This window comes from Capsicum annuum, chromosome 5 (genome assembly GCF_002878395.1).
Source record: "Capsicum annuum cultivar UCD-10X-F1 chromosome 5, UCD10Xv1.1, whole genome shotgun sequence".
Taxonomy (NCBI): domain Eukaryota; kingdom Viridiplantae; phylum Streptophyta; class Magnoliopsida; order Solanales; family Solanaceae; genus Capsicum; species Capsicum annuum.
In genome coordinates, this window is record NC_061115.1 from 88841539 (window position 1) to 88859282 (window position 17744).

General features: G+C 28.8%; 1 non-coding gene across 1 annotated transcript; it reads left to right on the forward strand.

Moving 5' to 3' along the window:
- Positions 1–17188: 17188 nt before the first annotated feature.
- Positions 17189–17293, forward strand: LOC124899096. The gene has a single exon (XR_007056234.1). It is a non-coding gene; the product is annotated as a small nucleolar RNA R71 (small nucleolar RNA).
- Positions 17294–17744: the final 451 nt, after the last annotated feature.

A 17744-nucleotide genomic window follows, 5' to 3' on the forward strand; every position in this document is an offset into this window, starting at 1 on the left:
GTTAATATTGTGTATTTATATTTGAAATAAACTTATAACAATGTTCAAGGGTCAATTGTATCAAAAAAGAGTCTAAATAATGAGCTAAAGATCAAAGTGAATGAAGCCTAGTCTTAGCACATGCTTCTAATTCATCGTGTTAGATGTTGTGTTGTTTTGAGTTTTAAATTGTTGTGTTTAATTCTACATCATGATTTTTTAATATATTATGATGATATAATAAGGATATTCAAGCTTCAAATCAAGTGGAAGCAACTCAAAAAGGCATGGAATGGATCACGGAAGCATAATAAGCAACTTGATGTAAATTTGGACACTTAAAATATATAGGGAATGTGAGGGCATGTGGGAAAGATTTTTGGCATGTTATGCTCTCAAAAAGGTTCAAAATTCACCAAAATATTTAATCAATGCAATATGGAGGCGACGCCTTGCCTGGAGCAGTGCTCAACCCAGGGTGCAGCCTTTCCTGGAATGGGGCTATAGCAAGGGGCGGCACCCTCTCCAATCTCGGGGTCAATAACTAAACTTTTCCAACTCCAACACAGACTTGACTTGCTCCTATATATAATTACATGTTATATCATATTTTTACATACTTTTGGACATCTTTGGACAATTAGAGGTTGCTCTACATATTAATAGTAGGGTTTTATTTTCTTAACTTTAGTTTCTTTCATGGTTTGTATCATCAATACAAGGGATCAGATGATGAATATTTCTATTAAAGGCTAAAACTCCTTTACCGGTGTTGAGCCGAAGATCATGATTATTTCTTTTTGAATTAGGTTTGTTGATTTTCTTATCATTATGATTGTTTATTTACCCTTGTTATAACTCTTTTAAGGATTCATAGCCCTTAGAATATATTCATTGTTAACCTTGTGATTTCGAGAAAGGGAATAGGAAGATAGCACATGGGGTAGATTGAACATGCTTCTTATTTCTTTATAGAATAAGGAATTTGAATTAATATATATGATAGGGATACACCCAGTAGCCTTTTTGATTCACACATAGGATGATAGCTTCAAATCACCTAATTGGATTATTTCATCCCCACTTATCGATGTAGTTGTAATGTCCAAATTACATAAATAGTTAGAGGTCAAGAGACCATGATTATGCGATTAACCCTATGAATCAACAACCATGATAAGCAATTTAACAAATGAAATTCAATAATGTAGTATGACTTTTTGTAAGCCTTAACCCCATATCTCTATCCTTTGATTGTCCAAAGTCATTTACTTTTCTGCATTAGTTTAGTTTACTTTTAGCTTACAATTATAAAACATTACTTTTTATGCTTCTCAATTTGTTAAACTAAACTTGGATAGTTGTTTAACACAAGTCCCTGTGGGATTGATAGCTGACTTTTTTGTAAGCCTTAACCCCATATCTCTATCCTTTGATTGTTAAACTAAACTTGCGTGTGTGCTTGGGCACTATTATGTTTTTGGTATCGTTGCCAGGGGCTTGTATTGGTAACTATCTTATTTGTAGTTTTTCTATATTGAGTTGTAAATAGTTTTTGTGCTTTTTTAGTTTCTATTTATTTTTATTGTATGTCTCTTTTTATCACACTTCTTTACATAGAAGCCTGGGATAGAAGGTTTACGAGTGATAATGATTCTATATAGTGTATGGTTTGTGAAAATAGTGGTCATTCTAAAGATATATGTGTTGTCAACCCCCATTTAGTAATTTTTGTGGCTACGATCAAAGACAATATTATGTGAATGTGTACAATCATCAATAATAGTTTCAACAGCCGCAGGTTCAGAAATACTAGGCCCCGTTACAAACGAACAATTTGGAAGATATGTTGAAAAAAATTATAGATAATCAAATAGAGTTGCCAGAAGATATAAGGAGTTATGGGGAAAATTTTAAGCATCAACAATTTGTCATGAAGAATATGGTGATATAGATAGGGCAAGTTTAGCAGATACGTAATACCAGACCTCAAGGTGATTTTCCAAGTTATAGTGAACAAGTGATTGTAATCACTTTAAGGAATGGTACAAATCTCATTAAAGAACCTCCAAAGACAATTAAGGAGGTAGATGTAGAGTTGACTTCCCAACCCATTAAAGAAAATGTTGTTGAGAATTCAAAGAAGTTTGAGTACTCAGAAATTGAAATTTTTGAACATGTTAAGTAGATACCACCACCACCACCACAAGAATCGAAACAATTCAGCTGTCACCTTTATCTTGAGACTAAAATTGAGAAAGTGAATAAGAGTGATGGTGTTGAGGATAGTCTAAATTTTGAAGTGGGATTTGTTGGGCCTCTTTCAAAGAACTTTTCTTGATTATGTTTAGATTATGTCTTGTCTGTGGAATCATCTAAAGTAGTGGTAGAGCGTGAAGATGAGGAACAAGAATCCTATATTCTTGATTTTACACCGGACAAGAAACATAAAAACACACCACACTATAAGGATGAGTGGTTTACCATGCACATTTAATTACTCAGTTCTTTAATGTTTGTACCACGTCACTATGAACTAAGTAAAAAGATGGATATAATGCTAGGGGTGAAGTTTATATCGTCAGGGTGGAGGAAAAAGTTTATTGGCACGTGCCAAGATACTAAATTAGGTGCTTCTTGAGAGGAAACCCAAGTTAAGATACGTTTTATTTTTAGTTTTTAGTTTTATATCTCACGTAGTTTTTATTTTATACTGGGTCACAAGTTGATGGGATATTGAGTATGCAAAACCTAAGCTTGAAGCATGGAGAAGACTGAGTGTGGGGTTCCCAAACCTTATTGATATTTAAAGATGCTACTAGCTAGGCCTAGAGTCCTCAGGGAGTATTTCTATCTCTTACTTTAAAAGTTTACTTTGGGGACAAAGTAGATTTTTAAGTGAGGGATAGAGTAATTCCCAATTTTTGGCTTAATTTAATTTTTTTTATGATAGGAATAAGTGAGATATTTGAGTTCGTGCTATTTATTATTGCATGGTGCAAGTGTTTTGTTTGGTAAAAGCATGTTGATTGAGGGAATTTCTACTTTTGAGACTCTTAGGCTCATGGTTAAGACTCTTATACTTGTTGGCTTAAAGTTTGAATTCATGCTATTTATTGTTTGGAGTCTATGGTGATCTTATGTGAGTTAAGCATGTGCCATGTATGGTGTGAGTTTTTTGTATATTCCTTGTTGTATCTGATGTATAGAACTTTTCCGGTGTGTGTGCAAAGAGAAATAAAGAGTGTGTGTTTAGGAGATGATATAGGCATATTTTTAGACATTTTTATACTTTCTTTTGTCTGCCCTTGTGAATGATCCTAGTTACACCTATTGAGCCTCTAGCTTATTTTTCTTTAGTAGACTCATACGTAGCCTAATCCCTTTTCTTTCTGGACCTTAATTTGAACCAAAAACCTCTTGTGCTTTAATTGTAAAAATAATTGAGTAAGGACTGTGAAATTCAAGAAGTGGGAGGAAGGTGAAATTGATGCCCCAAGATAATAGTTATTGGTGTTTTTGTTTAATCTGTGGTGGTTGGGAGTAATGTAAATGGTGTTAGAAATATTCCCATGGTTTTGAAAAAGAAAAAAAATTGAATCTTGAAGGAATAGACAATATGCCTACCATGTGTTTGTAAAAATGCTTAAAAGAGATGGGGAAAAACAAAATGATATGGGTAGATGGAGATGGTTTGAATAGGTTGTTGACAGTGGTTTTATGTGAAAATTGTGATGTTTTAAAGTTCTTATGAAAGATAGTCACTATTGTTAGCCAAAATAGTTCCTACTCGTCCCATAGCCTATATTACAACCAGTAAAAAACCTATTTGTTCCGAAGCTTAACATTCTAATATTAGTGGAGTATGAAACTAAGGGCAGTCCTATGGTTCATTATGTGTAATTTGTGAATTCTTTGTGAGAGTGAGAGTAACTTCATTTTTATACCCATTATGATAATTGCACTATTGTGAGTATTTATGGGTAGCTCTCTGTAATGCCCCAATTTTCTAAACCGAAATGCTACATGGTGCTCATGACCCCGAAGGACCACAAGCTAACCTATGACTGATATCTGTATTTGTAAACTGCATAATATCTCATAAAATATGCGAAAACATGAACTGTAAGCCATAAGGTTCAATACTGATACATATCTAAAAAACATAGTATAATAATTCCAAAAAGAAACATAAATACTGAAGTTTGAACATCTATTCTGACATCTAGTCCAAAAGCCTCTAACTGAACTGAATAAGGAGTTGAAGGAACATGTCTCCAACTAACTCCATGAACTAAAAAACTAATCTGAAATATTGTAATAAAGTAATAATAATATTGTCCTCAAATGAAGGGGAGCACTGACTGCTGAAATCTGCAATGCTATTACTGCTCTGAAACTCATGCCTCTGTACCTATGGTATCAATAAAACACCATAGTTCGAATGCGCCAGTACAACTGAATGTACTGAGTATACGAGTGAGGGTAGGCTAAATGCAAAGGGTTTTATATGCATGAACAATGCTGACTAATATGAACGTGAGAATACATACATATATATGTAACTGGAACTAAACTCGTGGTGATACTGACTACTGAGTCTGAATATAAAAAACATGAGTTTACTGATGCTGGGATACTGAATGACTGAGTTTACTAATATTGAGATACTGAATGACTGAGTTTATTAATATTGAGATACTGAATGACTGAGTTTACTGATATTGATATGTAATTCACTAATAAATGAGGAACTGATACTGTATTACTGAATATTGGGAGACTGATACTATATTACTGATAAAGGAATGATTGTTTCTAATAGTTCTGATTTGATTGACCGTATATAACGGTCCTGAAACTAAGCTCATGATAACATGATGACTGAGTATGAATACTGATGACATGCATTTACTAATAACATATCATAAATGATAACTTAATTCTGATAACTAATATATCTGATAACATGAGTTCTGATAACTGATAGCATGAATGACTGTATCTGACAGTCCTAAATCTGATGGAACTAGCTAAGTTTCGTACTGTATCTGAGTTGACTGTATTTGATAGTCCTAATATCCTAAACAACTATTTGAGTTCTTTTACTGAGACTGATACTGAAACTATGGGAAGTAGTTATCTAACCAACATGCCCCAAATACACTATAATAGCTAAGCTGGGGTTCAATCTCTACCTGATTGGAAGGGTGTCAATACCGCACCACTGGTAAGGATAAGCTGTGAGTGACCCTCATCTGGAAGGTACTCTAATGAGAACGGTGGGAACCCTCATCTGACAGGTTAAGCCATCTCATCTACCCTCAACTAATAGGTATTGATGTCTCAACCTATGCTGGCTATATAGTTCTAGAATGCAAGGACTGTTTCTAAGAATCACACCCTCTATTGGCAGGTGAGTTCCCATCCTTGGGTTCGCTCGGGGATGAATCCTACTCCCAACTGAATGACACTGAACTGATTATACTGAACTGATTTCCTAGTTCATACTAGAATTAACTGAACTGTTACTAATTGTTCTTTTTAACTGAACTGAACATGGATTGAGTTTATTGAGTTCCGATGACTAGCGGAACACTACTGAATTCTGTTAACTGACTAAATGCTACTGAGTTCTGTTAGCTGACTGAAGTCTACTGAACATGGCTTGACTGAGAGTATCATGAAAACATGACATGGCTCTAGGTACACAGCTATATTTTTCAGGTACGAATACCCCCAAGACTTGATGGAAGGAAACTGACATGACATACAAGAGTACTTGACCAACATTAACAATCTATAATATAGCATCTACGGAGAATTAATAAATCATGTGGTTTTCATAACTTTTTCATATAGCTAACATCATGGTCAATTCTAATATCATGACAAGCCAACAACATAGGTGTTCTTAATAATTTAGTTATCTTAAACCACCCAATTTCATGGGTTTTAACTACAAGCACACATACTTCATGAGAATCACCCTAAATTAACATCTTGAAGCATAAACAACAACCATCAATATGTACATGATCATATCTCAACAAGACAGCACTTGTAGTTCCATGGGTTGTTTAAAAATTTTGCAAACCCATAAGACACATCATCATCTTGGACACAAAATCTCATTTCTCCTAACTCCATATCAACAATAGTTCTTTCAGTTATAAGGAAAGAGCGTCCAAATATGATAGGTATCTGCTGGTCGATTTCACAATCAAGCACCACCATGTCCATCGGAGTAATGAAGCATTCCACCTTGACGAAAACTTCAAAAAAACTCCAAGAAGTTTCTTAATAGACCAGTCCACCATCAATAGGCTTAAAATTATTGGAGTAGGAGTGCCAACCTGAGTTTTTAATCAATTGCATAGGGCATGAGATTGATACTTTTTCCAAGGACACACAAAAATTTTTCAAACTTATGTGTCCCTATGGTGCAAGAGATTTTAAAAGACCCAGGATCCTCTTTCTTTTCGGCTATAGCACTAGTCGTGATAGCACTACACCCATGTGTAATTTCTTTGGTTTCAACATCAACGTGATGTTTCTTTGGCATCAACTTCATCATAATATTAATGCATCTTTGAATCTCTAGAATGGCCTCTAGTAATGGGATATTAATTTATAGGTTGCTAAGATTATCAAGGAAGGTCTTGAATTTGGCTTTGTTTTCCTTATTTTTGCTCAGGAATAGTGGAGGAACCTTTATAGTAGGTAATATATCACTTTTCACTTTATCATTCTTAACTACCTTTGGATTTCCCCCTTCATCATCTACTTCTTCACTAAGCATAACTCTTTTTCATTCCCTTATTGGGACTTCAGAGGCACCTCCTTTGAATCATTCACATGTTTCTTCTTCACATTTTTTTACTCAATATTTGTCTCTTTTTCAACTTCCACCACAATATTACTGAGTGTTTTTCTACTCCTACTGACAATTGCAAATTCTTGGATATCACTTTTTAGATTCAAAATGGTATCACTATAAAGGCCTCCTTTTGGTCTAGGATTAACTTGAGTGGAGATTTGGATAATTTGAGCCTCCAGTTTCTTAACTAAGGTGGAATAAGTATTTATTATCTAGTAAACCTATCGCGCCTAATCCGCACCCCCCTACAAATGGTATCAAAGACTTGTTATTTAAAAAATACGAAAATAGTATATATATGGATTTATTAATTCATTGATTATGATGAAATTTAGATATTCCCCCAAAATATTATTTAAATGAATAACGTACACAAATATAAAGAATTAAAATAAATAATATCTGAAAAACGTAAAGAATTAAAAATAAGGTTAGAAAGACTACAGTATAATATAATTGCCGGAGTTAGTAAAAACTCAATAAATGCACAAAAATAAGAAATATCAAATTTAGAATCAACAATAGATAGTCTAGAATATACATACCAATATGATCTATTAACAATTAAATAAAAAATGAATAAAGAAGAATTTATAATTGATGAAAAAATATATGAAAATCATGAAGGGTTAAAAATAAAAATAATATTTTCTAATCTAGGGAGAAGGTATAAGAAAATAGGTGAACATTTATATTTAATGTAAGGGAAAGAAGAATTAAAATTAGAAGATAAATTGATAGTTATGGTGGGAATAGAAAAAGAAAAAGAAGAAATAGATAGAAAAAAGGAAATAGAAAAAATAAAACAACAAACTACAGAAGAAATACGAAAATTAGACGAAACTAAAAATAGTAGGATTGCTGAATTAGAAAAAGAACTACAAATGCTACAGAATCTGTATGAAAAAAGACAGAAAGAAAAAAAGAAAAAGATAAAGAAAGAAATTATTCAATGAGATAAATCAATTTAAAGAAAAATTAGAAATAAACAATAAAGAAATAGAAACCAAGGAATTAGAAATTAATACAATAGATGTTGAAGAAACAGATAATTATGATTCGCAAGATAGTGAAACATATACAGAAATCTTAACAAATACAAAAAATTTAGAAATCAATGAAAAACAAGAAGTAATTAATGAAGAAAACTTAGAAAATATATAGAAGGAAATAAACACTCTTGATAACAAAAAGAAGATGAAAATATAAAAAATATAAAACCCAGAACATCAGAAATAAGAAAACCCACATATTATAAGAATAAGTTTAAAAGATATAATCTAAAGAATGAATATGACAAATGGACACCAAAACAAATAGTTAATACAAATTATAACTTTTTAGACTTAGATTGTGTAATAAATACAGATAAAATAATACAATTATGGATAGGATATATGACAAAACAATTATTAGATAATAATATAAATATAACAGATGCACGAGAATAGATAGAAAGAACACTAATAGGAACAGTGAAATTATGGTTTTTAAGTCTAACTGAAAATACTAAAAGGGTATTAAGAACTGATAAACCTATAGAAGGAACACTATCAACAACATCTAAATTAACACCTATAGAATTATTAAAAAAATATGATCATATTAGATTACTATATACTAGATTATTCTTAAATAACATGTTCGTTAGCCACTATTAGCATGGTAATCCAGATACTTTTTTCTTAAACAACGCCTCAACTCTGGCTACTCCCCACCACGGCTTCTTGCCTCGTTGGTTTCACCTTTAGGATGATATAGTTCTTAGGGATTTTTCTCCATTTCCACTTAAGTATTTATTATCTAGTAAACTTACCGCGCCTAATCCGCATCCCCCTACAAATGGTATCAAAGCCTTGTTATTTAAAAAATATGAAGTAGTATATATATGGATTTATTAATTCATTAATTATGATGAGATTTAGATATTCCCCAAAATATTATTTAAATAAATAACGTACAACATTATAAAGAATTAAAACAAATAATATCTGAAAAACGTAAAGAATTAAAAATAAGGTTAGAAAAACTATAGTATAATATAATTGCTGGAGTTAGTAAAAACTCAATAAATGCACAAAAAGAAGAAATATCAAATTTAGAATCAACAATATATAGTCTAGAATATACATACCAACATGATCTATTAACAATTAAATAAAACATGAATAGAGAAGAATTTATAATAGATGAAAAAATATATGAAAACCAGAAAGGGTTAAAAATAAAAATAGTATTTTTGTAATCTAGGGAGAAGTTATAAGAAAATAGGTGAACATTTATATTTAATGTAAGAGAAAGAAGAATTAAAATTAGAAGATAAATTGACAGCTATGGTGAGAATAGAAAAAGAAAATGAAGAAATATATAGAAAAAAGGAAATAGAAAAAATAAAACAACAAACTACAGAAGAAATACGAAAATTAGAAGAAACTAAAAATAGTAGGATTGCTGAATTAGAAAAAGAACTACAAATGCTAAAGGATCTGTATGAAAAAAGACAAAAAGAAAAAGAAGAAAAAGATAAAGAACAAAAATTATTAAATGAGATAAATTAATTTAAAGAAAAATTAGAAATAAACAATAAAGAAATAGAAACCAAGGAATTAGAAATTAATACAATAGATGTTGAAGAAACAGATAATTATGATTCGGAAGATAGTGAAACATATACAGAAATCTTAACAAATACAAAAAATTTAGAAATCAATGAAAAACAAGAAGTAATTAATGAAGAAAATGTAGAAAATATAAACAAGGAAATAAACACTCTTGATAAAAAAGAAGAAGATGAAAATATAATAAATATAATACCCAGAACATCAGAAATAAAAAAACCTACATATTATAAGAATAAGTTTAAAAGATATAATCTAAAGAATGAATATGACAAATGGACACCAAAACAAATAGTTAATAAAAATTATAAGTTTTTAGACTTAGATTGTGTAATAAATATAGAAAAAACAATACAATTATGGATAGGATATACGACAAAACAATTATTAGATAATAATATAAATATAATAGATGCACCAGAAATATAGAAAGAACACTCATATGAATAGTGAAATTATGGTTTTTAAATCTAACTGAAAATAGTAAAAGGGTATTAAGAACTGATAAACCTACAGAAGGAACATCATCAACAACAACAACTAAGTTAACACCTATAGAATTATTAAAAAAATATGAAACAGCTCTAAAAGATGAATTTAGTAGCATGACAACAACAGAAGAAGAACAAAATGAAGAGAAAAATACAAATAGGAATTTAATGTTAAAATTAAAAATATGTAATATGTGCTATGTAGATGAATATACTTGCACATTTAAAGAATATTATTATAAAGGGGCATATAATATAAAAGAAAGTAAAGAAATAAGAAAATTATATTTTAGTAAATTACCTGAACCATTTAGTTCAAAAATAATAAAAAGTTGGGATGAAGCAAAAATAGTAGATACTCTAGGAGCAAGAATAAACTTTTTACAACAATGGTATAGAAACCTATGTGGAAAATATAGAGAATAAATAAAAATGGAAAAAATATTAATAAGAAATTTATCATGTTGCAAATATAAAATAGCACCTCAATTTGGATGCGAAGAAAGATATTATAAGAAAAGAAAAAGACATAAGAAATATAAGAAATACAAGAAATCAAAATATAAATATAAAAAACCAAGAAAAAGATATTATGTTAAAAATTATAATCATAAAAGACGATATAGGAAAAAGAAATCTACAAAAGAATGCACTTGTTATAATTGAGGAAAATTAGGACATTTAGCTGGAGATTGTAAATTGCCTAAAAACCCAAAAAATAAACAAATATCAGAAATAAAAATAGAAAATACAGAATATATGCAGATAGATTATATAGATTACAAATTAGAAAGTGAAGACAGTCTATATGAAATTTCAGAAAATGAAACAGATAATGAAATAGATAGTGAATTAAACGAATTAAATGACTGAAAAAGATATAAAAATAAACCAAATAACTGAAGAAGATATAAAAATAATAGCAAAAGAAGAATATCTAAATGAGGAAGGAACAGATCAAAAAATAATATTTGATAATAATATATTTGATACTTAAGTGTAGAAAAAATATTTAAAATACCAACAATAAAAAATATATTTACTACGAAAAAGGAAAAATATTACGTAGTAAGTCAAAAGGAATATGTAATAGATTGTTGATATGCAAAAGGTAAAGCTAGTATACCACTAGTAACAAAAAGAATAATTAATAAAAAAATAAATGATATAAAAAGTAGAAACCCAATAAAATACGTACACCTTGGAGGTACAGAGATATTAATAAAAACATGTTTTGGAGAAGGAATAGATACACAAATAGAATTATATTTAGCAGATGATAGAATTATAAAACCTGTAGAAAAAAGTATAATTACTACCATAAAAGGAAATTTAATATACCTAAAATTTAAATTTATAATAAGTGCGAACTATTCAGTAGCAATAACAGATAAAAATATAGATAAATCATTGGTATTATATTGGAAAATATCAAGAATAGAACTAACCCCAGGAAGTAAAATATTTATAGGAAGATGTAAAAATCTATATGTATTAACAATAAAACATAAAATAACGGGAAAAAATAAAACAAATAACAATAGGAGTTAGAAAAATGAAAATAGAATTTTAAATAAAGGAAGAAATACAAAAAACAGACATAATATTAGGAATAAAATGGTTAGAACAAGTAAAACCATATAATATAGATCATACACAATTATCTATAACATATAACAGAGAGAAATTATTCTTGAGAAGATCTTTAAGATGATATGAAAATATATGTATTAATGAAGATAGTAGTAGAAGGATATTACAGTAGATATTATACACCTATGATAGATACAGGAGCAGAAGCTAATTTATGTAGATATAATTGTTTACCAGAAAGTAAATGGGATAGATTAAAAACACCAATAATAGTTAAAGGATTTAATAACGAAGGAAGCTTAATTACTTATGAAGCTTAGAATGTGAATACACAATATGGGATAAAATATTAACAATAGAAGAAATCTACAATTATGAGCTAACATCAAAAGATATACTTTTAGGAATGTCGTTTTTAGATAAATTATACCCACATATAATAACTAGAACAGATTGGTGGTTTACAGCACCATGTAAACAGAAAGTAAGAGCAAAAAGAGTTACCAATAAAAGAAGAAAGAAAATTGATTGGATAGAAAGAAGTGAAAAAATTACACAAAAATTAAAAAATATAAAAAATACTGAAGATGCAATAGAACTGGTCGTATTTTCAATAAATAAAAAGGAAATAACTATATTTTGAATAAATAAGATAGAAATAATTAAGAAAAAAGTTGAACAATTATATAGTGAAGATCCATTAAAAGGATGGGAAAAACATAACCACTATAAAAATTGAATTGATGGATAAAAATAGCATAATAACCCAGAAACCATTAACATATAATTTTGATGATTTAAAAGAATTTAAAATGCATATAGAAGAATTATTAGAAAAATAATATATACAAAAACGTAATAGTAAACATAATAGCCCAACATTTATAGTAAATAAACATAGTGAACAAAAAAGAGGAAAAGGCAGGATGGTTATTGATTATAGAAATTTAAATGCAAAAACTATGACTTATAATTACCCAATACCAAACAAGATATTAAAAATAAGACAAATACAAGGATATAATTATTTTAGTAAATTTGATTGTAAATCAGAATTTTACCATTTAAAGTTAGAAGAAGAATCTAAGGAATTAACCGCATTTACGATACCACAAGGATTTTATGAATGGAATGTACTACCATTTGGATATAAAAATGCACAAGGTAGATACCAACATCTTATCGATAGTTATTTTAAACAATTACCTAATTGTATAGTATACATAGATGATATACTATTATATACAAAAACTAAAGAAGAACATTTAAAATTATTAGAATAATTTACAGATTTAATTGAAAAATTGGGAATAAGTTTAAGTGAGAAGAAAACAGAAATTATGAAAAATCAGATAGAATTTTTAGGAATACAAATAGATAAAAGTGGAGTCAAAATGCAACAACATATAGTCCAAAAAATAATAAATTCAGAAAATGATTTAGATACCAAAAAGAAATTACAATCATTTTTAGGATTAGTAAATATTCCAAAATTAGCAAAAAACTTAAAACCATTACAGAAAATTTTAAAAAGGATGTAGAATATAGATATAATGAAGAAGACAAAAAACAAGTACAGAAAATAAAATTATTTTGTAAAGAATTACCAAAATTACAATTTCCAGATGAAAATAAAAAATTTACATATATAGTAGAAGCTGATGCAAGTGAATATAGTTATGGAGGAGTACTCAAGTATAGATATGAAAAAGAAAAATTAGAACGTCATTGTAGATTTTATTCAGGAACATTTAATCAAACGGAAATAAAATAGGAAATAAATAGAACAGAATTATGTTCTTTATATAAATGTTTAATAGCATTTGAACCATATATCGTGTATAACAAGTTTATTGTTAGAATAGATAATACACAGGTAAGATGGTGGCTAACAAGAAAAATACAAAACTCAGTTACGACAAAGGAAATTCGGAGACTAGTATTAAATATACTGAATTTTACATTTGCAATCGAAGTAATCAATACTAACAAAAATATCATTGCAGATTACTTATCCAGACAAAGCTACTCAAACTGATTTACCAATGGAAGAGGCTAATGCCAAAGATACCCAGACTGACTTATTACTCCAAATGTTTAAACAAATGGAGTCATTACAAGAACGAGTTATTACACTAACTACTGAAGTTACAAATGTAATAAAAAATAAGATACTGTGCAGGAAGAGCACATTAAAAAACTAGACCTAGAAGGTGATGATGAGAAACACCTTAAAACTCAAATTACTGACGTAACTTCAATTACAGCTGCAGGTACATCTAAAGGGGAAAATATAGTCACTAAAAATAGACCTGAAATACCAAAGAAAAAGAATTATAACCTCAGCCAAATATTTTCAAAACCATATACACCAAATATACAAAATTTAGAAGCATATGCACCTCCCCAGATACATACATATTCTGAATCACTTAACCAAGAAAAACAGATATACTACTATTCTTCTCGTAAATACATTGACAACATTAAACCTTACAAACCTTATTAAATACCAAACCTATTCAAAGTGAAGAGCTAGCCGCACAACAAAAAGGATATATTACCCAGAAATACCAAAATTACAATAAACTTATTGCCTTAGCAGGTACAAGCCCAAATTTTATTAATTCATGTTACTATTATGGATTATTATCTACGGTTTACACAACCGATGGAGAAGAGTTAGCAGGAATCCCAGAAATTCTCAAAGAATTTATGACTTACAAGAGAATTACCAACGAACAATTATTCTATGTTCGATTTTATTCCACACCAGCAGAAATATTATTCGACGAAATTAAATAGACTATAAATGTAGTCAAAATGGGTATGACCAGAGATTATATTATTTCGGAAGAAATATGTGCACAAACCGAGATACCAAAAATGTAGATACCAGCATTTTACCGCAACAAAGAGTTATTAGAATAAGCAATATATTATTAGAGTTACTTAATAATTATTCAAATAAAAAACTAGTTTGGATATATAATTCAAGGAATCAAGCATTGATTTATTTAACTTACAAAGAAGTTAGAGACCATGACATGGAAGAACTTAAAAAATGGGGATTAACACTCCTCAGACCAGAAGAACAACCGTTAACAAGATCTATCAGTAAGGGAATTATTTCAGAAGAAGCTATGGACCAATTTTGTGAAAAAGTTGGCCAAAAATACAAAGACCACATATGCAGTAGATGTATTGTCAAGCACAACTTTATTCCAGATTTGATGCTACACTGAAAAATAGATAGAAAAATAGCAGATACGATAAAAAAGAAAGAAACGGAGCAAAATAATGGAGATAAAAGACAAGATATTAAATTGGGAAAGCGACATATAACAAACTTTCACAATTTTCCTTACGTAAATTATTAGAAACTATTGTATAGTTTGAATATTATTAGTCTAAAACATTAATAGTTTTTGTCTTTTTAAAGACTTTTGTATAGTAAAGTAGGTTAGGTAGAAGACTTTTTATAAAAAGTTTTAGGAACGGGTAAAATTAGAGATACTTTTGTAAAATTTCAGATTATAAATAGAAGGCATCAGAGGCAGAATGAAAGTAAGCCTTCATGCGTTGAAGCAAAAAATTCTCTCTCTTGTCTAAAACAAATATTTTGATTATTTATTAAAAAATAGGTATATTTCAATGAAAAAATCTAAGGAGGAACAAAACTTAGAATTATCAAACCTACCAGAACAGGTATATTCATTTATATTCATTTACTATTATGAATAGCTAAATTCATAATTCCTAACAATCATGATATGATAAAATAAGTTCCATGTTAGTTACTTTATAATAGAATCGTTCGAAGAATAGCATGTTAAGAAGTTTATTAGCAAAGTGGAAACGAAGAAAAATTCCTAAGAACTATGCCATCCTAAAGGTGAAACCAATGAGGCAAGAAGCTGTGGTGGGGAGTAGCCAGAGTTGAGGTGCTATTTAAGGGAAAAGTATCTGGATTACCACGCTAATAGTGACCAACGAACATGTTATTTAAGAAAAATCTAGTATATAGTAATCTGATATGATCATATTTTGTTATGTGTATGATTGAAGGAAATATTTTTAAAATAGCAATTTTATGAAAAATGACTAATTATTTATCTGACGAAATGGTAGATAAATTTAAAATACTTATTTTATATGCACTTAAGCATATAGAAGTAGTAGATATAAGAAAAATCATATTAGAAAAAACATTTGGTACATATTATATGACTAGAATAAATTACCTACCACAAATACCTAATTACACTTATAAACACATATATACCAAACCTATATGTCAACCATGATAAATTACGTATATTTAGAATTTTGAAAAAAAGATATGAGAAACATACAATTAGTAGTAAAACAAATTTAGACAAATACATGGAAACTAAAGATATAAAATATATAGAATTCCTTAATGAAAATATGCAAGAATTACTTAGACTAAAACAAACAACTGAAAAATATTATGAAAAAACATTTAATCAAGCCTAAATGATAGATAATATTAAAATACTTGTTTTATATACACTTAGAGATATAGAAATTATAGACATAAAGAAAATAATATGGGAAAAATTACAAGATTATGAAGAGGAAGAATTATTAAACAGTATAGAAAACTTATGCATACATTATGAACATCAATATTATTTAGATTCAGATGGATATTATACAGACAAAAAATGTCAGGATATATTAAGAAAATTAGCGCAAACCAAGAAGACCTACATAAAGAAATTAATTATAGAAAGCAAATTAGAGAAATAATGGAAAATCTAATAGAAAAATTAAAATAGATAGATGAAACCTTAAAAAATCTAGAAAAAAGCAAAGATAAAAGTTTAGATAGTTTAAAAAATTCATAAAAAAGAGAACAAGAAGAAATAGTTAGTAGCATAAATAACCTCGAACAAGATATTAAATATAGTACAAATAGAATAGATTATTATACATTTACTTTAGAATAAAATGATAAACTACGAATATCTAAAATATTGGAAACAAGAAATAGAAGAAATAAGATTAACAGAAAACCTTATAAAAACAAATTTAATTGAATACTTTAAAACAAAAGATATAGAATATTTAGAATATCTTAAAAATAATATAGAAGATTTACAAAAACTAAGAGAAAAAACTAAAGAATATTATAGCAAAGAATTTAATCAACTATCATTTAATCACCCCCAAAAATATGAATATCAGTAAAATTGAATATATTAATAAAATATATGAAAATAAAAATTACAAGAATGAAGAAAAACAGCTAATGAATATTACTACAAATAATTTAACAATTACATAAATTAATGGATACATCTTACGAAAAGAATAAATCATTAAAAGAAATTGAAACCCAACTATATAGTTTATACCTAGAATACAAAAGGTTACATAATACTAACGAGGATCCTAAAACACTAGATAATTTAATTACGATAATATCTAATCTAGAATATGAATTAATAAAACATCTTAAGTCAAGAAGATAAAAATGAAAATTATTCCAATCAATAATATTCACAAAATACATTATATAAAAATAAATACATAAGTATTTATTATCTAGTAAACTTACCGCGCCTAAAGTATTTATTATCTAGTAAACTTACTGCGCCTAATCGGTTTGGACATTGCTTGAGTTTTCCATTAAATCTCTCCCATACCTCATATAGAGCCTCTCCATTCAATCGATGAAAGTTTGTGATTTCATCATGCAATTGCAATATCTTTGATAGTGGGAAGAATTGGTCTAAAACTACAATAGTAAGTTCATCCCATGAAGTAATTAACACAGCAAGACAGATCGAAGCTATAATTCCACCTCACCCATTAAAGAAAACGTGAAAAAGTGCAACCATATAGATTTTTTGTAAGATATGAGCAAAGTCAAAAGGGGCACAAACATCCACAAAAATCTTCAAATTCAAGTTTAAGTCTTCATGAGATTTCTCCCAGAGATACCTTTCATTTGAAGCCTTTACAACATTACGCTCATGACATGGAATACCCTATTCCCTTGATTAGGTGGGATACGGATGGTATACAAATGTCCAACATTATGGAGTTGGTCTTAATTATCAAGTGGACCATTAGAAGTCCCATAATTACTTGCATGGTGTCTTGGATACTATTGAGTTCACCTAAAAAGAAACTAAAACTACTATTAGAGTA